General features: G+C 36.2%; 1 pseudogene; it reads right to left on the minus strand.

The window, feature by feature from the left end:
• LOC132527951 (S-formylglutathione hydrolase-like) overlaps positions 1 to 20,449 on the minus strand; it is a 23,222-nt pseudogene extending 2,773 nt beyond the window's left edge.
• Between the last annotated feature and the right edge of the window lie 6,971 nt (positions 20,450 to 27,420).

Consider the following 27,420-nt stretch of genomic DNA (forward strand, 5'->3'; position numbering starts at 1 on the left):
ACTGCTGAGGTCAACAGAAAGATAGGTATCTATGTCAAGTGAACGGATGCTGTCACTCAGGAATATTTAAATTTTAATGTCCATCTGAGCTTTATCTTACTGTCAATAAACATGGATTGGATCATTGATTGGTGACCCTAAATTGATAATCAGATTGTTAAATTCAGCTCCAATGTGAAGTTCTATTTTTCTTAAAAAAATAAAAGCAATATAACTAGGATGCAGTGAAATGACTATCACATAAGTGGTGATGATGTTAATATCATCTCCTATATTATAGTGTTTTATAGTTTTAAAAGTTTTTTAAAATTTGCTTTCAAATGAAAAGTAACAAAAGTAACACCTTTAGCAAAGAGTCATCACACTTTAAGATTCAAGAAATTTAATCTAGAAAGAAATTTCCATTTGAGAAAACCTCCATGTCTAGGGAATGTACATTTGTCATCTTAGTACTGAGGAGGTTTGGATGATATTTTAGGAACTTGAGGAGTAAATCTAGAACTAAATATGTGAAATGTGGGTTTCTAATTGAAACACTTGACATTGGTTAACTGATTCTGTAGCATAATAAAAAATGAAATGAATGCCAGTGGCAATGGCAGAGTAGGACCTTCAAAAATCCTTTCCTGGGCTTCCCTTGTGGCTCAGTGGTTGAGAGTCCGCCTGCCGATGCAGGGGACGTGGGTTCGTGCCCCGGTCCGGGAAGATCCCACATGCCACGGAGCGGCTGGGCCCGTGAACCATGGCCGCTGAGCCTGCGCGTCCGGAGCCTGTGCTCCAAAACGGGAGAGGCCACAACAGTGAGAGGTCCGCATACTGCAAAAAAAAAAAAAAAAAAAATCCTTTCCTCCATAAAAGCAATGTGAACACTTGAAAATTTTTCAGAATAAAATATTTCAGAACTCTGAAAATTAAGTTTAATTTCTGGTCATTTCAATGATTAATTTTATCAAATAGTTTAAATACAGATCAATACAAATACAAATAACACAAATTCTTCACAAACTCTTTTAGAAAATAGGGTGGGGAGAGAATATTTCTCAGCTCATTCTATGAAGTCAGTATTAACCTGATACCAACAGCAGACAAAGAAAGCCCCCAAACAAGAAATCTACAGACCAATATCCCTTGTGAATATAGATTAAAAAATCCCCAACAACAACAAAAAAATAGTAAATTGTATCTAACAGCATACATAACCTTGGATGATTTATCCCACGAATGCAAGCTTGGTTCAACATAAGAAAATCAATGTAATACACCATATAAATAGAACAAAGGACAAAAAGCACATGATCCTTTCCATAGATGCCGGAAAAGCATTAGACTAAATCCAACTCCCCTTATAATAAAAACATACAACAAACTAGGAGTAGAAGGGAACTTCCTCAACTTGATAAAGGGCATCTACAAGAAACCACAGCTCACGTTATACTTAATGGGGAAAGACTGAAAGCTTTCTCTCTAAGATCAGAAAGAGACAAAGATGTCTGTTCTGACTATTTCTGTTCAACATTATTATAATGAAGGTTATAATCAGAGCAATAATGCAATTTTAAAAACCTAGATTGAAAAGGAAGTAGTAAAACTATCTCCATTTGAAGATGACATGATTATGTATATAAAACATCTTAAGAAATACACACATAAATGATTAGAGCTAATAAATGAGTTCAACAAGGTTGAAGGATACAGTATTAATATACAAAAATATCTATTTTATTTCTAGCAATGGAAAATCTGGAAATGAAATTAAGGAAACAATTCTATTTATAATAGTATCAAAAACAATAAAATGTTTAGAAATAAATTTAGCAAAAGAAGTATAAGATTTGTATACTGAAAACTATAAAACATTATTGAAAGAAATTACAGAGTATCTAAGTAAATGAAAAGATATTCCATATTCATGGATTAAAAAAATATTGTTAAGATGGCAATTTCCCCAATTAAATCTATGGATTCAACATAATCCCTATCAGAATCCCAACTGTCTAGTTTTTAGAGATTGAAAAGCTGATACTAAAATTCTTTACGGAATTGCAACTCATAATACCTAAAACAATCTTACAAACCACAGAGTTGGAGTTTGCACACTTCTTGATTTCAATACTTACTAAAAAGTGGCAGAAATAAAGATAATATGGTACTGGCATAAGGCTAGATATATAGACCAATGATAGAATGAAAAGTCCACAAAAAATTTTACATTTATGATTCATTGATTTGTGACAAGAGTGACAGCACAATTCAACAGAGAAAGAATGGCCTTTTCAACCAACTTGAAACTGGATACTACTAGGAAACTGGATAAACATATGCAAAAGAATGAATTTAGACCTCCACTTCACACAATATATAAGAATCAACTCAAAATAGATCAAAAACCTAAATATAAGATATAAAGCTATAAAACTATTAGAATAAATCATAAGCATAAATCTTTAAGACTTCAGATTAGGCAATGTTTTCTTAGGTATGACACCAAAAGCACAAGCAACCAAAAAAACAAAAAATTAAACTTCATCAAAATCCAAATGTTTTGTGCTTCGAAGAATGCTATTGAGAAATGAAAAGACAACTCAGAGAACAGAATATATTTGCAACTCATATATCTGATAAAGGTCTAGCATCTAGATATATAAAGATGTCTGGAGTCTACAAATAACAAATGCTGGAGAGGGTGTGGAGAAACAGGAACCCACCTACACTGTTGGTGGGAATGTAAATTAGTGTAGCCACTATAGAAAACAGTATGGAGTTTCCTCAAAAACCTAAAAATAGAGTTGCCATATGATCCAGCAATCCCACTCCTCGGCATATATTCAGACAAAACTCTAATTCAAAAAGATACGTGCACCCCTATGTTCATAGCAGCACTATTCACAATAGCCAAGACATGGAAACAATCTAAATGTCCATTGACAGATGAATGGTTAAAGATGATGTGGTACATATATACAATGGAATACTACTCAGCCATAAAAAGAGTGAAATAATGCCATTTGCAGCAACATGGATGGGCCTAGAAATTATCATACTAAGTGAAGTCACAAAGAGAAAGACAAATACCATATGATATCACTTACATATGGAATCTAAAATATGCCACAAATGAACCTGACTACAAAACAGAAACAGACTCACAAACATAGAGAATAGACATGTGGTTGCATAGGGGGAGGGGGATGGGGGAGGGAGGGACTGGGAGTTAGCAGATGCTAACTGGTATATATAGAATGGATAAACAACAAGTCCTACTGTATAGCACAAGGAACTATATTCAATATCCTGTAATAAACCATAATGGAATAGAATATAAAAAAGAATGTATATATATGTATAAATGAATCACTTTGCCGTGCAGCAGAAATAAACACAACATTGTAAATCAACTATACTTCGATAAAAAAAATAAGTCTGACAACTCAACAATAAAAAGACAAATAACCCAAATCAAAATAAAAATAACCAGATTGAGTAGACACTTCTCTAAATAAGATATACAAATGGCCAATAAGTATATGAAAAGATGTTCAGTGACACTACTGTATAGGGAAATGCAAATTAAATCACAAAAAATTACCCCTTCACACTCACAAGGATGGCTAAAATAAAAAAGACAGACACACTCCACTCCTAGAGAAATGAAAACATATAGTTTCATAAAAACTTGTTTGCTAATTTTCTTGGCAACATTATTCATAATATCCAGAAGGTGGAAACAGCCTAAATATCTACCAAAGGATGAATGGATAAACAAATTGTGGTATATCCATACAACATAATATTATTCAGAGATGAAGTACTGACACATAATACAGTGTGGATGAACCTTGAAAATATTATGCTAAGTGAAAGAAGCCAGACACAAAAGCCCAGATATTGTATACTTTCACTTATATGAAATGTCCAGAATAGGAATCCACAGAGGCAGAAAGTTGATTGGTGGTTGCCAGGGGGAGAGCAAAATGGGGAATGACTGTTAATGGGTATGGGGTTTCTTTTGGGGGTTGATGAAAATATTCTAGAATTAGCAAGCTTTGGGTTAATCTTTGTATATGGAGTAATGCAAAAGTTTAACAGCATTTTTTTTTTCATGTGGCTATCCAGTTTCCCAGCACCATTTTTGAAAAACACTGTCCTTTCCCCATTGAATGGTCTTGGTACTCTTGTTGAAAATCATTTGACCATATGTGTGAGGGTTTATTTCTGGGCTCTCAGCTCTATTCTACTAGTATCTATGTCTGTCTTTATGCCAGTACCACATTGTTTTAATTATTGTATCTTTGCTGTAGTTAAGTTTTGAAATCAGGAAGTGTGAAACTTCCAACGTTGTGTTTCTCAAGATTTTTTTTTTTTTAACTGTTCTAGGTCTCTTGAGATTCCAGATGAAGTTTAGGATGAATTTTTCTATTCCTGGAAAAAGAAATCATTGGGAATTTGATAGGGATTACATTGAATCTGTAGATTGATTCAGGTAGTATTGACATCTCAATATTAATTTTTCCAATTCATGAACATGGGATGTCTTACTATTTATTGGTGTCTTCTCTAATTTCTTTCAGCAATATTTTGTAGTTTTTAGTGTACAAGTCTTTCACCTCCTTGGTTAAGTTTATAACTGAGTATTTTATTATTATCGATGCTACAGCAAATGAAATTATTTTCTTAATTATCTTTCTAGATTGTTCATTGTTGGTGTATAGAAATGCAACTGATTTCTGAGTGTTGATTTTGTATCCTAAAACTTTGCTGAATTTATTAATTCTAACAGTTGTGTGCGTGTGTGTGTGTGTGTGATCTTTAGGGTTTTCTACATATGAGATCACGTCATCTATGAACAGAGATCATTTTACTTCTTCCTTTTCAATTTGGATGTCTTTTATTTCTTTTTCTTACCTAATTGCTCTGTCTAGAACTTCCAGTACTTTGTTGAAATGAAGTGGCAAAAGTGGGTATCCTTGCTCGTTCCTGAGCTTAGAGGAAACACTTTGTCTTTTATCCTTGACTATGATGTTGGCTGGTAGTTTTCATATATGGTCTTTATGTTGCTGAGGTAGTTTCCTTCTATTCCTAGTTTCTTGAGTGTTTTCATCATGAAAGTGTGAATTTTTTCAAATGCTTTTTCTGCATTGAGATGATCATATAATTTTTCTTTCATTCAGTTAATGTGCTGTATTACACCAATTGATTTTCACATGTTGAACCATCCCACATAAATTTTGATCTGTAGACTGGCTGATACTGAAGGATGAGCCAGTACAATATTTACCTTAATAAATAATTTTGACTATTGAAGAACTCTGAGTGATTTCTTCTGTATGTGTCTTTTTCTTGCTCATAGCTTTTTCCTTATAACATTATTTTTAAAGATTATGGAAGTCCATCATTCTCATTTTATGGAAATTAAGATATTTTAGAGAGGCATAAAGTGAACTGGTAATTTAAAAAACTAGAATGAACTATTTGGAGAAACTACTTATTACTTTAAAGAAAATTCTTGAGATGATTTCAATCTTGTGAAACAATGTGATTATATAACACTTCAATGGATCTATTCAATTGTAGTGATAGATATGTCATTTTCTCATTCTGGGAGTTTTTTAGCTCTTGATATTTTGAAAGTTAACTTTCTCTTTTAAAGTGATAAAACTGGCATAGGTATGCCAAGTTATATCCTCAGCAGTCCTACAAACTGGAGGAGCAAGGAAAGTGTGCTTTTAGAGCAGCACTATCCAATAGAAATTTAAGTTGAAACACATATGTAATTTTAATTTTTCTAGTAGTCACATTTTAAATGATAGAAAAGGCGAAACTGGTTTTAATATAATTTATTTAATCCAATATATTCTAAGTATGATTTCAACATGTATTCAAATTAATTTTTTATTAAAAAGTTGAGATTATTTGTACTAAATCTTTGAAATACTGTATGTATTTTATACCTATAGCATACCTCAATTTGTAGTTGCCACATTTCAAGTGCCCAATCGACATACGTGGCTTGGGCTATAGCGCAACCTTAGAGTTCTACACTTCCTGAATTTATAATAGCATGCTTTTGCACACATGAAATCACATTATGCAATACCTAGCTACATCTCAGCAAAATATTTGTCGAGGCCCTCGAAGAGGGGAGAGACTGAGGGTTGATGAGAAATGGTTATCTCACTACTTGCTCAGTGTTTGAGGCTTATTGCCAGCCCTCAGAGTTCTTGGATAGACTGTTATATTCATAATCATTGTCAGTTCCTGATGTTTTTCCTTTTTAATCAGAAAGTTAGGCTTCTGGCAGTATTCAGTGCTCAATGTCATTGCCACTCATTTTTAATTTATAACATCTGGCCTCAATTAAAACGTTTTAATTTTTAATAGGTATATAAATGTCCAAATAATAAAAAAAGGCATACAGTGGAAATATTCTCTTATACCTGCACCCTATTTGTCTCAGTTCCCAAATCTCCAGTGCCTAATAACTATTATTTTTTCTCATTTATCCTTCTATCTAACAAAGCTTAATCTTCACAGCACTCTATTTGCCTAGGTCCCTTCCAAAGCCCTGGGTGGGGTCCCAGCAATGTGTTCACAAAGAAATCTATTTTTGTAAATAAAAATTTATTTTTATTTACAAATTTATTGTTGTAAATGTTGCAAAAATAAGATATCTTCAACTGCAGTAAGTTAAGACCATTGTCTCTTTCCACTCAACTTTCCCTCCATTATATCTTCCCTCATTTGAGTGGTGACAGAATTGATTGCATCCAATTTTGGAATCTAGCCAAAGAGAAGCTGAGTTGGAGCTACATTTAATTTAGGCTTAGAAGGGCATATTTATGTGGTTTATAGTCACTTTCATGTATAGTCAATTTATTGGTAACTGTTCTGATATAAGAAGAGATGCTAGGAATATCCCTACTCTCAACTGTGCTGAATCTCCCCACCTCATGATACACAGATGCAGGACCAGAGATTGTATCACTACATGGACATGAATTAGTTCATACAACACTGGAAGAACATGTATGGTGGAAGAGAAACAAAATTTGAAATGTAGAGAGTTGAAAATAGCCTGTGGAAAATTCTTCCAAACATCAAACATGTAAAATTATAAATGGAAGATGTGATTCTCATTGACATCTGACCAAAACTAATGTTCTCTTCTGTCATGAATATACTCAATAACACAGTGTATATAATTATAAATGTACCATGCATGTTCTTCTGATGAGAATGGTGTAAAATAACATTTATCGAAAATGTACTCACTTATAGAACACAAACCTACCCCTGTCTATGTCAGATGTCAAATTTTACGTATTCCAATATATTGGATTGTTTTAGCATATCTCACATAGTTTACCCTGACAAAGTCTGGTGCTTTCTGAGGAAAAAGCAATCCAAATTGTTACTAATTCAGCAAATGGTCAACATGTTAGAGGAAAGACTAAATAATATATCTATTGCCTCCATATAAAATAGTAATGTGACTTGTTATTATGCAAAGAGGCAATAAAAGAGTAAGCAGCCCCAAAAGTTTGGGGGGAAAAGCACTATGGCGATGTGTCACAAATTAACAAAAGTAGTATGCTTTTTTCTGGATTTTGTGATGTTTGGTATATTTTCTCATATATGCCAATGACTTAGTGAAATTCTCCATCTTTTCACCTTTTAAAAAAAAAAATATTCTTGCCTGAATAAAATTCCTGCCTGGTAACTCCAGTATCTGGAACACATCCAGTTTTGTTATTACCATCTGCGTTTTTTCCTAGTTTTGAGGTGTTTATGTCTATTGCTTGGAATGGCTAGTAATTTTTTTTGAATGCCATATATTATGTATGAAAAATTCTAGAGGCTCTGGGGATGTTATCTTCTTCCAAAGAGGGTAAATCTTTAATTTGCTAGGCAGATATCAGATGTTAATTTGCTGGGTTTGGAAAACTTTTTGTAAGGAACCAAATAGTATTGCAGTCTAAGAGACAAAATCAAAGATATTGTGTACATATGTATATAACAAAAAAAATTCAAACATTTTTATTGATGAAATTCAACATATAATTACAATAATTGTGAACATTTTTGTAATACGGTCTAGCAATAAGAACGTGGGGATTTTCTTTTGGTGGGGATGCCATTTTGTTTGAGGTTTAAATTTAGTGTTTCCTATCATAACAGTCAATTGCAAATATTTATCTGTTAATACTGACCTGTAATGAGATTTTCTGTATTTCATCTTTGAAAATGTCCTTTTAAACAGATAGGTACTACCAAATATTGATATCAGACTATAATCATATGATTTTAATAGAATATGTTCATCCCTTAGAAGGCACTTATAGAATTCTATTAGATTCTTCTCTTATAGTTTAAGATCAGAAGATATATCCACTGAAAATTGGCTTGTCGGATCCTCTTTCTTGTTTTAACTTTTGCCAGAAGGAGGTCAACAAAACATTTTGACTTTACTTGTAATTTAAACAACATTAGTTGTTATCAAACAACTTCATTACAGTATAAGTTTTGCATGTAAGTGATGCTTGGTCTGGTAATTTTAAATTGAACTCATTAAAAAAACACCATCAAATCTACAGAAGTGTTAATTTCAGAAAAAAAGAAATTTCTCAAATCTATAACCTAAACTTCCAATGCAAGAAACTACAAAAAGAAAACTAAGCCTACAGCAAGCAAAAGGAAGGGAATAATAAAGATTAGAATGAAAATCACAGAAATAGGAAAAAAAACAACAAAAAAAGAAAATAGATTAAACCAAAAGTTCAATAAAACTAACAAATAGATTTACCAAGAAAATAAGAGAGAAGACACAAATTACCAAAATCAGGAACAAAAAAGGGGATATCACTACTGACCCTATCAAAGTTTAAAGGATTATAAGGACTATTATAAACAATATTAGAGCTACAAATTAGACAACCTGGATGAAACAGAAAAATATCGTAGACAGACACAAATTATGAAAACAGACTCAGACAGACACAAATTATGAAAACAGACTCAGGGAGAAATAGAAAATTTGAATATACCTATAACAAGAAGAGAAACTGAATTGGTAATTAGAAATATATTACAAAGAAAAGCTCAGGTCTAGTTGGTTTCATTGGTGAATTTAAGTATTTAAAAATAATACCAGTTTTTCACCAACTTTTAGAAAACAGAGGAGGAGGAAACACCTCTCAACTCATTCTATGAGACAGTATTACCCTGATAACAAAACAGACAGAAACCTCACAAGAAAAGAAAACTAGCCAATATCATGAACATACATGCAAAAAGCATTAATAAAATATTAGAAAAATTAACTCAGGAATGTATAACAATTTATATTCCACCTCCTAGTGTGGTGTGTTCCAGGAATGCAATGTTGGTTTGACAACTAAAGATCAATTAATATAGACTACCATATTAGTAGAATAGTAAGGAACCAAAATCACATGATTATCTCAATTGTTTCAGAAAAAGCATATGAAAAAATTCAACATCCATTTATGATTTTAAAAACTTAAACTAGGAATAGAAGGGAATTTCCACAACCTGATGAAGGACATCTATGAAAAACCTATAACTACAACCATACTTAATGGTGAAAGACTGAAAGCTCTCCCCCAAATATCAGGGAAAAAAGCCACAACTTTTCCCCCCAAATATCAGGGAAAAAAGTCCACTCTCAACATGCTTATTCAACATCAGATTGAAGGTTCTAGTCAGTGTAACAAGTTTTTTTTTTTTTTAAAAAAAGCATCCAGTCCAAGTTTGGAAGAAGGAAATAAAATTATTTGCATATATCATGAGCCTGTGTGTAGAAAATCCTTTAAAAATCCATAATACATATGAGAAGCAATAAACTATTTTAGCTAGTTCACAGAATACAAAATCAATATGCAAAAATCAATTGTATATTTATACAATTGTAACAATAGGGACAATTTAAAAAACTGAAAGTTTTATTTATAATAGCATCACAAAAAATAAAATACTTAGAAATACATTTAACAAAAAGAAATCAAACACTTGTACACTGAAAAGTAAAAAGCACTGTTGAGAAAAATTAAAGATCTAATGAATGGAAAGATGTCATCTTCACGGATTGGAAGACTTAATATTGTCAAGATGGTTGTTCTCCCCAGATTGATCTATAGATTCAACACAATGCTTATCAAAATCTTGCATGCTACTTTTAAGAAACTGATGAGCTGATCCTAAAATTTATATGGAAATGCAAAGAGCCTAGTATAAGCAATACAATTTTGATTAAGAAGAACAAAGTTGGAGGATTCACACTACCTGATTTCAAGACTTATTATAAAGCTACAGTGATCAAGAATATCGTACTGACAGAGGGATAAACATATAGCTCAGGAGTTAGCAAATAATCTTTATAAAGTGCCATATAGTAAATATTTGAGACTTTTTGGTTTCTGTTGCAAATGACGGCACTCTGCCATCAGAGTAAAAAAGTAGCTCAAACAAGATGTAAACACGTGGGAATGGCTGTGTTCAATAAAACTTTATTAACAACAGAAAAAAGGTAGTGAGCTGGATTTGGCCCACAGACCATATTTTGCCACCCGTTACAGATCATTGGTATAGAATTGAGAGTCCAGACATAAATCCTGACATTTGTAGTAAACTGATTTTCAACAAACGTGCCAAGACAATTAAATAGAGAAAAGATAGTCTTTTCAACAAATAGTGATGAAGCCACTGGATATCCAGATGCAAAAAAGAAATATATGGAGTAAATAAGTGATTTAACCAACATAGAATCTTACCTCACACTATACTCAAAAATTAGCTCCAAAGGAACCTGAGTCCTAAAAGAACTAAAATGGTTAAACCTCTATAAAAGCGGATAGGAGTAAATCTTCATGCCCCTGGTTTAGCAAAGAATTCAGGGCTTCCCTGATAGCGCAGTGGTTAAGAATCCACCTGCCAATGCAGGGGACATGGGTTCGAGCCCTGGTCCGGGAAGATCCCACGTGCTGCGGAGCAACTAAGCCCGTGCGCCACAACTACTGGGCATGTGCTCTGGAGCCCGCAAGCCACAACTACTGAGCCCGTGTGCCACAACTACTGAAACCCACACACCTAGAGCCTGAGAAGCCACCGCAATGAGAAGCCCACGCACCACAACGAAGAGTGGCCCCCACTCGCTGCAACTAGAGAAAGCCCGCATGCAGCAACGAAGACCCAACGCAACCCATAAATAAAAAAATTAATAATAAATTATTTAAAAAAATAAGACATGACACTAAGGGCACAAACTATAAAAGAAAAAATTGATAAATTAGACTTCATTAAAATTAAAAACTCGTTCTTCAAAAGACAAGATTAAGAAAGTGAAAAGGTAAGCCACAGACTCAGAGAAATATCTGTAAATCGTATATCTGGTAAAGGACATGTACCTAGAATCTGCAAAGAGATCCTACAATTGTATAATGAGAAGACAAACAACCCAATTAAAAATGGGCAAAAGACTTGAATAGACATTTTACCAAAGACGACATATGAATGGCTAATAAGCATATGAGAAAGTGCTCAACATCATTAGTCATTAGAGGAATGAAAATTAAAGCCACAATAAGATACCACCTTATAAACTTACTAAGAATGTTTATCAAAAAGACAGTATCAAGTACTGGCAAGGATAGGGAGAGCCTGGAACGCTCATACACTGGCAGTGGGAATGTAAAACGGCACAGCCACTTTGGAAAACAATTAGGCAATTTCTTTAAAAGTTAGTCATAAACAAACTTGCCATATGACTCCCATATTTTACTCCTAGGAATCTAGACAAGAGAAATGAAAACACAGGTCCACAAAAAGACTTATACATAAGTTTTCTTAGCAGCATTATTTGTAACGTGTCCAAACTGAAAACAACCGAGGTATCAATCAACAGACAAATGGATATACAAATAGAATAGTATTTGGCATTAAAAAGGAAGAAAATACTGGTACATGCTAAAGCATCGATAAACTTCACAAACATTATTGTAAATGCAAGAAGCCAGATGCAAAAGACTACATATTGCATGATCCTATTTATATGAAATATCTAGAAAAGGTAAGTTTATAGTCAGAGAGCTGGTCAGTGTTTGCCAAGGACCAATGGGGAATGACTGAAAGTGAGCCTGGGCGGAAAATGGATTGTTATGGTTACACAATTCCACTAATTTACTAAAACTCATTGAATTGTATACTTATGGCAGGTGAATTTTATGGTATGTAAACTATGCTTCAATGAAGCTATAAAAAGATAGGGCTGTTTTCTCATATAACAAGACATCTAGAGGTATATACTCCAGGTCTAGTCAATGGTTTGACTATGTTGTGAGAATTCATCTAATCTCTTTCCGTTGCCAATTTGCCATCCTTATGATGGTAGCTTTCATCCTCATGCTAGTTGCCTCATAATATAGCCTGCCATTGAGGCATTTAATTCATATTAAACTCAGAAAGAAGTGAGGGGGAGGCAAGAGGATGCTGAAAGTTGTATCCATGCCTTTTTTCCCATAAGCTCTAAGTAGGCTTCAAGTTACATCCTATTAGACAGACCTGTTAAACATGGAATTTTCTAGCTTAGCTACAAGGATATCTGGGTAAGAGTTCATTTAGTTTTCAGGAAGACAAGGAAAAGGGATTGGGAATGGGTATTAGGATATCCAGCCAAGAATTTCTGGCACTCTTTTTCTTTTTCAATAAAGAATATCAACCTTAATAATAGATTTCATTATATTGAATGAGATCAAACTACTTATGTATATATTTTATGGAAGAATGGGTATTCCTGGTATATGAATCACTCTAAAGATATATAATTATGTTTCTTCTTATAACCACATAATTTTAATTGTTATTAAAGTTTCTTCTTTGATATGAAAATACAGATTAAACTTCACAATGATGGGAAGGACCTCAAGATAAATATTAGAATAGCTGCAGTTCTCATTATTAAAATACTTTTTAGTAAGAAAGCAAATTTAAACAGCTGATCAAAATAGTTGGAAAAGGACAGGAAAAAGAAACAAATACGGCTTTAATGTGCCAGGCCTAAACCAACCTAAAATACCTCTGTAAAACCTTTTATGAGGAAGGATTCAATATAGGTGTCAAATGTTACAGGCATTTTTTTTTTTTTTACTCCAAATATCCAACTAAATTTTTTTCCCCACTTCCAAATCAAGAGACTTGCTTGACTCAGAGCCTATTAGCCCATCTCTTCCCAACCCCAAGTTCAGTGAGATCTATTTTGGTAGACTGAAATCAACCATGACTGGAGTATTTACACCATAGAAATTGGCAAATGCTATATATAAATCAGTGGGGTTTTTTTGTCTTCATGGAGAGCAGTTAATCAACTATGAGCATACTTCTGCCCACCTGCATCAATTTTTAGAATGACATTACACACAGAGAAACAAATTCCTCTTCTCTCATACACAACATGAGTCCCCAAAATGGGTCGATTTGTTTTTTCCTTTGAAGGTTTATTTTCTTCCTTAACTTGACATCAGCGTGCCCACTGATGCCAACACAAACACCAAGGCAGCCAATAGCAATTTTATGGCCAACAAAAATAAAGCCATGAAAATATTGAGGTAATTTAATTTTTGGATGGGGGGGATGGTTAAAAAATAAATTCATGGCACAGTAGTTTTGTGTAAGGGAAACATGGAAGTCTTCTGGCCAGAAAGCTCACATTATTGCCTAGGAGTGAGGACTTTTATTTCCTAAATATCACCAAAACCCACTGTCAGAGTGTATAAATATAGTAGGGCAATTGCTGCACCACTACTGCCAGTATCTCAAATGGTAAGCAGCCATCCTTGACACGAGGTGCCCTTGCATGACTGTAGCCAGGAGAGAGGGTGAAGGAATGCAAAGGAGCTCTACTCACCCTCACCCTCACTGGGGTGAGACTGAATTTGAGCACAAAGGATTCTATATGCTTCAGGCACACAATTCTATTTCATCTTCAATGAGATTGTTCTAGACTAGATGTTCATCATCTCTTTCAGGTTGAGAATTTAAGGAGGTACCCTTAGTAAAGAACTGTGCACCATATTCAGTGAGACAGAAAACCCTTGGAACACCAATTATACTTACTATGCCTATCATAAGACTATCATTTTTGATAGAATTGATCAAATAAATAAAAATATTTAAGATATCACATCTTGTTTTTAAACATTAAAAATCACAAGTTGATTGTTAATTCATGTCATAAAATTATACATTTTTAGAATTCTATAATGGGTCTTAAAGGTTGTCTATCTGATGATTTTCTACTTCATCTACAGCAAGAGGTAGCTTGGTCTCTGCCGGAACACCTCCAAGGATGGAGAATACAAGTCTCACAAAACAATCCATTTACTGTTAGACAGGATAAAGATTTTCCTTATATTGACCTGAGATTTATCTTGTTGAAAGTTCCCCTCTTTGGTTCTAATTTGGATGTCGAAGAACCTTCTTGCAACTATGTAATCAAATGTCTGTGGCAGACAAACTATATTCTTAGATCAGTTGGAGGGTCAATCAGCCAAAATTCCTGTCTTCTTAAATGAGATTTTATTAAACCATGTTTCCTCCATTTTTAACTTGTGTTGTTGGATTTTTAAATTTAAGGGTAGGACATTATGTTTATCCCAAATCAATTTCATTTTCTTAGATTTGATCATTTCCAGATAGTCGAGTTATTTCTGAATTCCTGGTTTTATCACCAAAACAATTAGCTATTTTTCTAGCCTCACATCATTTGAAAAATTGATAAAGTGCTTTTTCCTTTTCCTATGAAGGTCATAGGTACATATACTTTTTAAGATTTTTTTTTTTGATGTGGACCGTTTTTTTTTTAAGTCTTTATTGAATTTGTTACAATATTGCTTCTGTTTTATGTTTTGGTTTTTTGGCTGCGAGCCATGTGGGATCTTATCTCCCCGACCAGAGATCAAACCCCCTGCAATGGAAGGTGAAGTCTTAACCACTGGACCGCCAGGGAAGTCCCTACATATATTTTTAAAATAGGACCCGACAGAGAGTTCTGGAACACCACAAGAGACCTCTCTCGATGGTGACTGGGATCTGGATTTGGTTGTTTCTAACAATTACAAATCTACTTCGTAGTCCTTGGATCCAATTCATTGATGAGGACATTGTGATGTAATAAAAAAGATATATTTGGTCTTTGTCCCCAGTTCTTGGCACAGAGCTCCTAAAACTCTTGTCTTGATAACTTCCTAAGTAACAGAGCAGTAGGAGTATCTTTTGTTATAATATTTGGGGTTTGTCTCTAGTTCCTGAAATCAGCTCCAAAGCAATAAAGGGAAGAGTGTCTCTTATTATTCATAACAAGCCCCGGGCAAGCCTGTGAGGATGGGGGCTGGTTGCAGGGGAACCAACCAGGTGACTAGAGCTGGCAATTTCTGACCTCCAGGGAGGGGAGAGGGGCTGGAGTTGATCGTTAATGGCCAATGATTTAATCAATTATTCCTACGTAATAAAGCCTCCATGAAAGATCTTAACTGAAGGGGTTCAGAGAGTTTCTGGGTTGGTGAACTCATCAAGGTGCTGGGAGGGTGATGTACCCAGGGTGATCATGGAATCTCTGCACCCCTTCTCCATATCTCGCGCTATGCATCATTGTATCTGCCTGTTCCTGAGTTGTATCCTTTGTAATAAACCAGTAACAATAAGTATACTGCTTTCCTTAGTTCTATGAGCTGTTCTAGCAAATTACCAAACCTGAGGAGAGGGTCTTGGGCCCCTTGAGTTAAAATCAGAAGTACTGGAGGCCTGGACTTGCAATTGGCATCTGAAGTGGGGGAAAGTGTCTTGCTGAGCCTGTAACCCGTGGGGTCTGTGCTAACTCCAGGCAGTTAATGCCTGACTTTCTTGGTGTGGAAAACCCACACATCTGACGTAAGAGGCGGGAGTAGGAGCAGTGGAGGAAAACAGAAGCTTTCTTTCAAGACAACATTCATGAACATATTCCCGATGAACCTGTGGCAACTTCCACGGGCCACCTCTTGATTTTCTGTTAAAAACAGTCACACGGTTGTAAATGATTCTCTTTGTTAAAGTGTATGAAATATAGAAGGAAAAAGACTGAAAACTGAAAGTTTCCTTTGCACTCCCCTATTCTAGTACCATGCCTTTACTCAGAGGAAACCACTGTGAAATTGATCATTTCAGATACTTTCTTATATATTTTCATGTATATGTATTGATATACATATTTCTTTCTTAAAAATATATATAGAGTTGTGCTCTATGTTATCTCATTTAATAAACTGAGGATCTTCCATGACAGTACACATTCTCTTTAATGGCTTCAAAATAGTCCTCAATTTACCACAACTTACTGTACTACTCTCCTTTTGTTGGACCTTTAGGTTGTTGCCAAATTTTTGCTTTTATACACAACGCTGCTATGAACATCCTTTTATCTTCAAACAAATGAGAAAGAATTCATTAGTACAGAGTCCCAGAAATGGAATTGCTATATTAAAAGACATGCACATTTTTTTAACATCTTTATTGGAGTATACTCCAATACAATGTTGTGTTAGTTTCTGCTGTATAACAAAGTGAATCAGCTATATGTACACATATATCCCCATACCCTTCCCTCTTGCATCTCCCTTCCACCCTCCCTATTGCACCCCTCTAGGTGGTCACAAAGCACCAAGCAGATCTCCCTGTACTATGCAGCTGCTTCCCACTAGCTATTTTACATTTGGTAGTGTATATAAGTCCATGCCACTATCTCACTTCACCCCAGCCTACCCTTCCCCCTCCCCATGTCCTCAAGTCCATTCTCTACGTCTGCGTCTTTATTTAAAAATCCTAATGAATACTACAAACATTTTTTTCCAATTTATATTTCTTTCAGGAGTATGTGATAGTACTCCACAGCCTAGCTATGCCAAGCATGGTCCTATGACAAGTAGAACTGGCATCTTCTGGGAGCCTGCTAAAAATGTAGACTCTTGGGACTTCCCTGGTGGCACAGTGGTTAAGAATCCGCCTGCCAATGTAGAGGACACGGGTTCAAGCCATGGTCCAGGAAGATCCCACATGCCGCAGAGCAACTAAGCCCGGGCACCACAACTACTGAGCCTGCACTCTAGAGTCTGCGTGCCACAACTACTGAAGCCCGCGCGCCTAGAGCCTGTGCTCCGCAACAAGAGAAGCCACTGCAATGAGAAGCCTGCACACGGCAACAAAGAGTAGCCCCCGCTTGCCACAACTAGAGAAACCGCCCACCCAGCAGCAAAGACCCAACGCAGCCAAAAATAAATTAATTAACTAATTTTTTGAAAATGTAGACTCTCGGGCCCAATTACAACCACTCAATCAGAATTTGCCAGCAAGATTCCCAGGTGATTCACATGGTCATTAAAGTTTGATAAGAACTGCTCTATATCTTCTTTTCCTCCCTAAAATATCATCAACCTTTAAAATGTTTGCCCTTTCTCCTTTACTCCCAAGTACTTAAAAACTATTTAATAACATTCCCTAGAATTTTTTCTGGGATCTCTACTAAAGGCATAAATTGATAATTCACAGAATCCACCCATTATAAATACAAAGATAATATATCCCCTTCTCTAATCTTTCGGCATGTCTTTCATGCTCCAAGATTTTTTATGGACAACTGATAATTATTTAACAAATACATCTGCTGGTTGCCTCCATTTTCTGAGCACAATTTACCTGGGTTGAGAGACCTGAATTTATTTACAGCAGTGAGGTTCTCTCTTAAAGTCTTCTCACTTGTGTTTAAATCTAGGAGGACGTTCACAGACCACCTGGAGGATATTGAAGAGCCATCAGAGAAATATGTGAGCCACTTTGAAAACTACTGCCTCAGAGGATCCTTTAACAAGTGCTCTGGGTGCAGGGGTGGTTGCCCCCTCCGTCTTCCACCTCCCACCAAATCTCAAAGCGGAGAGCTCCTTTCTGCAGTCCTGTTAATTGGAGTGGATTGCTCCTGGATTATCGCCTTTTATGAGTCAATCTTTGACCTTTATACTGCTAATGTTTATTGAGTGCCTAATGCAGCCCAGATACCATGCTTTACACACATCAATTTTCTTAATCCTTGAAGCAGCCCTCTAATATAGACACGATTATTAGTCATTTTCCAGAATAGGGACTGAAATAAATGATTAAGTAAATGGTGGCATCTGGCTTGACTCTTAAATACCACTCTATACTTCCTACAGGTGAGAAGCAGAACTATTTGGAGGATCAGAAAGGGACTCAGCAGAACTGAGGACTTTTTATGCAAAGCATCACTTTGCTGTTAAGTAAACAGTATTAGAGACAGCGTTGTCATTTATAGCATTAGTTAAGTATAAAACTAAAACAAAATTGCTTTATCTATAAACATAAGTAGCATTCTTGGGTCTATTTATTCCCATGAATCCTGTTTCCTGGGGAGCCTAAGGGTCAGAGTTGACAACAGTTCCTATTTCTGGATGTTTTTGAAGAAGTTAAAGAAAAAAATAAACATGATCCTCGACCCTTGCAGAAATTGCTGCTGATGCTAGGAGCACCGTGGTTCACTATTAGGGTTAACTAACCTAACTTTCCTAGTCCTCCTTGAGTCTCTCCCTTCTATGACCCTTTAGCTGTAGGTTCCGTAAGAAGTTTTAAGTTGTTAATAAAATTCTATCACTACAAACTGCTCGTTTGTCTGTTCCTGATACAGGAGCAGGAAAAGTTTCCACTTCTTTCAAAGATACATTGATTGCAATTTTAAAGGAAGTCTCAAACTGAAATCAAGTTCAATGAAAAATATATATTTCCTTTTCAGTACTTTGGGAATGAGTGCATATGTGTGTGTGGTTATCGTAATATATAAGACGTTAGTAATTATTGCTGAAAGAATTGTGATACTCGTTTATTAAAAGATTTCCTGGAAGCTACAGATTTTTTCTCAAATATTCAATACTCTCAGCATTAATTTATGCACCAGGAGAATCTGAACAAATTATGCAACACCTATATAACTTAAAGACCTCTTCGGGGGCATTTCTTGAATTTGGGTCCTGTCACAAACATACTTTCTACATAAATATTAGTTAGTTGCACTCCATAGGCTCAGTCGGCTTAGACATTGTAAAATAAAAAGAAGGATAGCACTGATATAAAAAGTGTGTATTAAAAAGCACCAAAAACAAGAAAAGGGGGAAAAAAAAGGGAAACCTATTCCACTAACAGAATAGCTATAATGTCTCTTCTTTGATGAGTTTTCCTATATTAAAGCCCGGAGGAAGTTGATGAATGAAACATTTATAAGGGAAACAAAAGATCTTATGAAATTATGGGAAAAAAAATGACTTGTAAGATAAGGATGATGAGCAGAGCTGGGGGCAATAGTCACATTTCCATATTCTCTTCTTCGAAAATGGAACCTAGAGGTTCTCTTGCAAAATGAAGTGATGGCTTGACTAATTTTAAAAGTTAATTAAATTGGTATATATAGCTATTTGTTAAATCGTTAAAAATATTTTCATAAAAGAGAAAATCATGACTTTTATATAGTACATCTAAAATGAATAAATACCAAAGAATTTAACTCATTAATTAATAAGGGAATCAATAAGATGTTACAGCTGGTTCCAAGGAGAATTTAAGAGGTGGAGACATAGGAAAATCATGAAATACATCTGCAAATAGAGGCAAAAATTGGCTATGTCTGCAGGGTAAGGGAGAGAAAGCAATTGTCTCTCCACCAGCCAAAATTTATTTGCAGGACTATTGCCCCAAAATATTTGTATTGGATTCATTATCTACAAATTACAGTTGTAAAATAGCACAAAGGCAATGAAGGACATGAGCCCCATAGAACCAGATAATCCAAAAGAGTGTGCTCTAAACTGAACATAGTTTTCCACTGAAAACCCCCAATAATCTTTCAGTACATTTCAAAGGCTTTCACAATTTTTCCTACACAGATGATATGAAATTAAACATAATTATTCCTATGGCTACATAAAGTTCTTAGTATTTCTGATGTAGATATAGCCTTCTCAGGTTTGATATCATTCCAAATACACAGAGCAATGGTTTACATCTATTTTTTGGATGGTGAAGATTCATCTTTTACTTGCAGAAGCGTCATTAGCAAAGCCCATTAACAATTCCTGGGAAATAAAAACAGAATTTGGGTAATAAAGTCTAACCTTTTTTTTCCTTCTCTTTTCCTTTGTACTTAGTCGTTTCACTTACAGGGTGCTGCGCACAGAGGCCTTACACGTCACTTCAGGACAGAGGTCCTAGTGCGAAACGGCCGTATTTTCCACAGCTCAGCGGGCCGTGTGTCAACAAGACGCCTTGATTCAAGATGGCAGCGGTGGGCCGTGCGCACAGACGCTGCACCCCGCACTGCGGTCTGGAGCGTGAGCCGCGCAGCTCCGCCCATCCCCGCGAGAACTCTGCCCGTCTCCCGGCAGACGAGATCCCTATAAAGCAGCCCCGCCCACGGCCTGTGGGGAGATCATGCACGCTAGAGCGTGAGCGCGCGCCTGTGCATTTTTTGATAGAGAATAAAGATTTCCTTTACTTCTGAACAAAACTCGGTCTCATTCTGTTGGCTCCAAGGACATGGGGCAGATGGACCCTTGTTGGGGACTGACTCAGGAGGGTCGGTAACAGAAGCAGAAGATTAAAATGGCCATAGAGGATTCACGGTTCCCTTTTGTAAGGAGACCACGCTAGATGGGAGATACCAGATATGTGGGCACATCAGAACTGGGAGCTGGAAGTTGTGGGGACAGCTGACTTTGAATCTTCGGTGGGTCTGGCCTCTGGGGGTTGTCAAAGGAAATATCAAGAAGCATTGCAAAGATTTTCAGTGTTTCTGGAAATTTATTTGTTAATTCTTCTAAATCTTGGAAAATGTTATGTTTTTTCCTTTTATCAGAACACCAAATTAATTCATGTCTCCCAGATGAGCCATTCATTTTCTGAATTTTCTCTTTTGATTACCAAGAGTTGCATATACTTTGCATGAACTCCCTCTCTTCATTTATTCTCTGTAATTTTTTCATTCTGAAGTTCAAATTGCATTACAAGCACCATTAACAACAGCAAAGAAATTGTTCAGATGTAGCTCTTGTGTTCCGATCAAAGCTATTTCTCTCAAGGTGATTCATATTCTCAGACTTTCAAAGATGTGCAAACGTTTATGCCGTGACTAATATACCAGCAAAGCTTCAGCTGTACCAAAGACCAGAAGTAAAATGAGAGCAGTGAACTAATTAACGTTGTATGTACTGAAAGAAACCGGCAGCTATTTTCTGTATTGACCACTTGAGAATGGGAGGGTGGAGTTTGTCAAGTTTAAAACCCAAAGCGTTGACAACGTTCCCCTCGAGACTTATAATCATGACTCAAATAGTATTACTACTGGCAGCATGCAATGTCATCTTTAAGAAACTTCAAAACTGGCACCAGAGAACCAATTGCACTGCATCTGGGAAAAAGAATTGAGTGCATTTTGGCTTTTGAGCTTTTCAGAACAACTAAATTACTTCTCTTCTGACTGAGAAGCTATAATTGTAGCTCTGATAAAAAAAAAAAGATTTCCTGAGACAAATTCTTCTTTTAAAAAATCTAAATTAGACTGTTTACCCTTAACTTAAAATTGTGCACACCAATGAAGTTTTATGCAAGATTGTGTTAGTGTCAGTACTGTTTTTCTACAGGATTTAAAACCTAATGATCTGGGGCTTCCCTGCTGGCGCAGTGGTTGAGAATCTGCCTGCTAATGCAGGGGACATGGGTTCGAGCCCTGGTCCGGGAGGATCCCACATGCCGCGGAGCAACTAGGCCCATGAGCCACAACTACTGAGCCTGCGTGTCTGGAGCCTGTGCTCCGCAGCAAGAGAGGCCGCGGTAGTGAGAGGCCCGCGCACCGCGATGAAGATTGGCCCCCGCTTGCCACAACTAGAGAAAGCCCTCACACAGAAACGAAGACCCAACACAGCAAAAATAAATTAATTAATTAATAAACTCCTACCCCCAACATCTTCAAAAAAAAAAAACCAACCTAATGATCTTTGGACTGTCACTTCCACTTCTTCAATGTCTGGTTGAAATGACTTCATACTTGTAGGGGAACTTATCACTTGGGAGGGTTTGGTCTGTCTGCCTTTCAAAATGCTTTGCAGAAATTGTGGGAATAAGCCTGGTAGAGTGCAATGGAAGTGGCTCTTGATGTATTTTGTCATCTATTTTTTCTCTTCTCAGTTTTTTTTTTTTTTTCACATGCTGATGCTGGCTACTAAAAGCATCTTTCAGTCCTTATGCCTAGCAACCGATCTACTTCAGGAATAGACAATTGTGTTGCAGCAATGGAGAGGAATCAAAGCCTATCAAAGATTAAGATGGATTCTTAGCCAGAGCAGCCTGGGTTTGAATTCCAGCTCTGGCTGCTTTTACAGCTGTGTGACCCGGGGCAAGTCACTTCATCGCTCTATTCTGTTTTCGCATCTGTAAAACAGGGATGATAGTATCAGTGCCTACCTCAATGGATTATTTTAGAGATTAAATGAGCTCACTTTTGTAAAGTGCTTGGAACACAGCTTGGCACTTGGTACATGTTATATATTTTGAATTAATTAAGTTAAAATAATTGCTCTCAACTGTGAAGGCTAGAAACAAGACAAATGTCCATCAACAGGAGGCTGCTTAAATCAGATATAGTACATCTGCAGAACTATACAATGTAAGTATTAAAAAAAATGTGGCGGGCTTCCCTGGTGGCGCAGTGGTTGGGAGTCTGCCTGCCGATGCAGGGGACACCGGTTCGTGCCCCGGTCCAGGAAGATCCCACATGCCGCGGAGCGGCTGGGCCCGTGAGCCATGGCCGCTGAGCCTGCGGGTCCGGAGCCTGTGCTCCGCAACGGGAGAGGCCACAACAGTGAGAGGCCCGCGTACCGCAAAAAAAAAAAAAAAAAAAAAGAATGTGGCAAGTTCCCCTGTCTTACATGGGAAGAACTTCAAGAAAAAAGCGCTATATATATATATATATATATATATATATATATATATATATATATATATATATATATATATACACACATACTGTACCATAGCCCCAAGTAATGCCTTGGAAAAGAGGATGAGGGTTGAGGGTGTTCAGTGCTAGCTCTCAGTTCCCAAAGAGAACACTAATGTTGTATTTAATGCAAAAGACACCAGAAAGTAGTTCAGAATCTCTTATATGTGTCTTTATTCTTTTAGGTAACAAATTTAAGTTCATGTCCTTAATCTTTCACAATTATCCTTTTTCCCCCTACTAAAACCATAATGAATCAGACTTTTATTTAAAAAATAACTGAAACTGGATTAATGTTTTAGTAGAAAAAAAGGGTATATAATAATAATAAAAAAAGAAGCCTCCCAAATTCCCAAGTCTCTGTGCCACTCAGAAAAAATTGTTGATTGTAGTTACCTCTGTGTTCTTCCACACCTCATTTTCTATGTGTGTGTGTGTATAAATGGTGGGAATTATATGTTCACTTTGGGAGTTAGTTTCCTACTCTGCAAAATAAGGATAATACTTGTATGTATGGGAATACAAATGTTTTGCTGTATAACTCCAGAGCCTAGAACTTCAAATGTTATTTGTATCAATCAGGTCATGCTTTTTTTTTTTTTTTTTTTTTTTTTTGCTTATCAAATTGGAAACTTGTTTCTATTTTTAAATTTTATTTTATTATTTTTTTCTTTTTTCATCTTTATTGGACTATAATTGCTTTACAATGTTGTGTTAGTTTCTGCTGTACAACAAAATGAATCAGTTTTATGTATACATATATCCCCATATCCCCTCCCTCTTGAGCCTCCCTCCCACCCTCCCTATCCCACTGAGGGTAGCTGTACACAAAGACTCTTAAAAAGACAGGGCAAAAATCCCTTGGGAAAAAAAAAATCGGTCATGCAATTTTGAGTTGCCTTTTACTGGAAGCACGGTATCAACTAAGCATGGCACCAAGTCAAGTTAAGGCATGGTCCCAACTTACTCTGTGACTCTTGGAAGTCTATGTTCTACTCTCAGAGTCCCAGTTTAAAAACAACATATGAAAACCAGCTTGAATGTAGAGATGAGTGATCAAGATCATGAAGGACCTGGCACTATGTGTGTGAGGTTTGGTTAAAGAAAAGGAGAATTTAGCCTGGAGGAAAAAGGTACGTGAGGATAAAATGTTGCTAGGTTGTCATATGGGATAGAAATTAGATTTGATCTATAAGGCACCAACAGGTAAACTATCTTTAATGGGGAGAATTAAGAGAGAGTTTTTTGTCTCAGTCTATGAAAGAATTTTTGTGGGTAAACACTGTCCAAAGATGGTATAAACAATAATGGTTTTCTTCATTGTAAAAAGAATGCATGTCCTTTTAAGAAAATCAGAGAGCACAAAATCTTGAAATATAAACATTGTTATTATTTGGAAATCTCACCATCTGTTTAAACTCAAGCACGTTAATGCATTGTTGGAAAAAGTTTTGAGTTTAATAGTTCACTGAATTTGGCAAATGTGCATGCAGCACTTGGTCCGGAGCTCAGCAGTGAAGTTACAGACAGGATGGCACTTAGATTAAATAACATTTTGGGCCCCTTTCAAATCTGGGAGCCTATTATCTTATAAATGTCAGAAGCATTGATTCTATTGAGTGCATAGCTCAGGCTGGCCTTAGTTCTAGGCCTCCTGTGAATATGTGAGTGTTAGCTCAAACCTTGCACTGTAACAGCTCCATCCACAGCTGGAAATGGAAACAACTAGAATGGAAAGCTGATGCAGTTGCCAAGCAACTAAGATTTGGATAAATATGGCTCTCTTTTCTGGTGTACCAGATAAGTAGATAAACAAACATTCTTTTGAATATGACTCCATCTCATCCTATGAGTACACTTATAAAATTAAAGAACTAAGGCAGATAGTTAGGTCATTCAGGGCAAAAATTTCTATGCATAATCTAAAAATTAAAAAACCCAAATGGTTTGACCCATGAGATTAATGTCCTCAATCCTACATTTTAATGTGTGAGTAGGACAAAGTCTCAGCTTCTCCTTGAGTAGGCAGTAGATGGGGTAGCACCAGAGACAGAAAAAGACGAGAAAGAGAACTGAAATGTGCAACTGTATTTCTTCTATAACTTGGAGTTGATTTGTGAGTTGGGATGTCTTTTCTTAGAATCTTGGACCACAGTCAGTAGCTGCTAGCAAGACAATGAGGTCAGTTTCTGGCAGCAATGAAATGGTTGTTTCCCCAACTAGACTCTGAGCTCTTTGAGGGCATTTAGTTTTGTATTTCACAATGTCCAGAAAGCATAGAGTACTAGATATTAATTTACTACAATTACAGATCAAAGATGTCCTTGATATATGTATATTCACTTATGTTTCCCAAATTTATGGGCACAAAATATACATATTATACTAAATATACCCAATAATGTACATACCAATCAAGATACCTGAAATGATGCAAATGAATTCTCTGAATATATTTATTGTTATTGTGACACTTTAAAGCTTAAGCTAAGGAAAGCATTCTTCCTGCAACAGTGGTGAAATATTGAAATTCATACATCAAATCTTTTTTCAAGAATCCACTGCCATGCTTGTGTTTAGAAGATGGTGAAGTTTCAAAATATTAAGTGTTTATATTTCAATAGTTTTCTTTTTCTGATGTTTAGAAATGACCTGTATTCTTTTTACAAGAAAAAAAACCATCATTATTTTATAATAATAATTTTTTTAAAAACCTAGGAAGATTCCAACTAGTCCCAGTGTAGAGGATGACATTTGCCTAACTCATGGCTAAACTAGCTCCTCTTGGTACCCCTATGGCAGGGGGTGAGAAATGAGTATGGAGTGGAAATCCTGAACAGTGGGGCTGAAGGCTCTTTATTCAATCGGCTGCTCTAGAGTTGGCTTGGATTGAAGGTCTGACAGCCACACTTCATCATGGCTAAGGAGTCTGCAGTGGCTGCTGCTACAGCTCTCTTCCCATCGCCCCATTCCACACATCCTACTCAGCTGTCTCCAACCCCACCCCTAACCCACAGTCACTCTTGTAAATTTCTAGGGGCTTTGCATTGCCAACAGTTTTGGGAGTCACCAGATCCAAGAGGCATAAAAGGAAGGGTATTGAGGAAAGTTTTCTTGTAGCCTCAAAGGGCAAATTGTGTGAAGGAGGAAAAACGGGGCTGGATAAATATAAGAGGAAAATCAGATTCTCTGAAGGCCACCTGGTGTATAGTAAGTTCTCCCCTTAATGCACACATTAGAGGTTCTGTGTTATTATTGTCACAAGTCTAGGGGTTAAGCATTGTCATCATCCTTATTTATAAAGACATTGAGATGCAAAAAGGTAAGAGGTTGAGCCAAGATTTGTTTTCTCATTCTGCTGGACACAAAGCCATTAAACGACCTTTTGAGAAAGATTTTTTAGAGCAGACAGAATCAGTAAGAGAATAGGCTTCATTTAAATCACTACCACCACTGCTGTTCCCTCTCTTATATGGGCAGAGATGACTCTACTTAAATCAGGGCGTTCCGATTTTTCTCATTACTCTAGAAGATGTTAAAGATTATGAGTTTTTTAAGGGCAAGATCATATCTCAATCCCTTTTGCATCCATAGCCCCTAGTACAGTGGCTGACACCCAGCATGCAGGTGTGGAATGAAGCTGATGGGGAGAAGACCACTGGCATATTGTCTCCATAAAAAGCTGTGAAGGAGTTTCAAGCTTATGAAGACCTGGGATTTTGTTTTACCTCTGCCACTAGTTTACAGTCCTGGGAAAGTGACTTACCTAATCTGTGCTTTGATTCTCTATGAATAACATTAAGTAGGTTGACCCATGTGTTCTTGCCTTTTGCCCCTAAGCTTCTGTGTCTACAGGAAGGCTTATGTTTCCATAGAGAATGGAAACATTCTGCTGGAATACTGAGTTCATATCATCAGTAGCACCTGCCAGCTCTTACATAGCTCAAATTCAAGGCGCGTAGTTTACCACTTTAGAGGAACCTTGTGCTCACAACAAGAAATTAAGAAAAGCAAACAGTCAACAAGCCCGGGCATTGTTGACAAATAATCATGGCAACTCTGGAATCAACTTTTACATAATAGCAGCTATTTACTATAATTTGGTGGAAGCCAGTCTGGAGACCTTCTAAGTATATGATGTGACTCCGTTCTGTATAGTAAGTAGCTTTCCTTTAGGAAGAAGATTCTCTGTCATGTTGAAAGGACTCTACTTACTTATGGAGATGTGAAAATGTTAACTTCCAGAATCTAAAGAATATAGTCTCCTCTCAGGAAGATGTTGTGCAAAGGCAAAATGAGAAGCACAATACCAATATGTTTGTGTGCACATG

Source organism: Lagenorhynchus albirostris, chromosome 10 (genome assembly GCF_949774975.1).
Source record: "Lagenorhynchus albirostris chromosome 10, mLagAlb1.1, whole genome shotgun sequence".
In the NCBI taxonomy this organism is placed as follows: Eukaryota; Metazoa; Chordata; class Mammalia; order Artiodactyla; family Delphinidae; genus Lagenorhynchus; species Lagenorhynchus albirostris.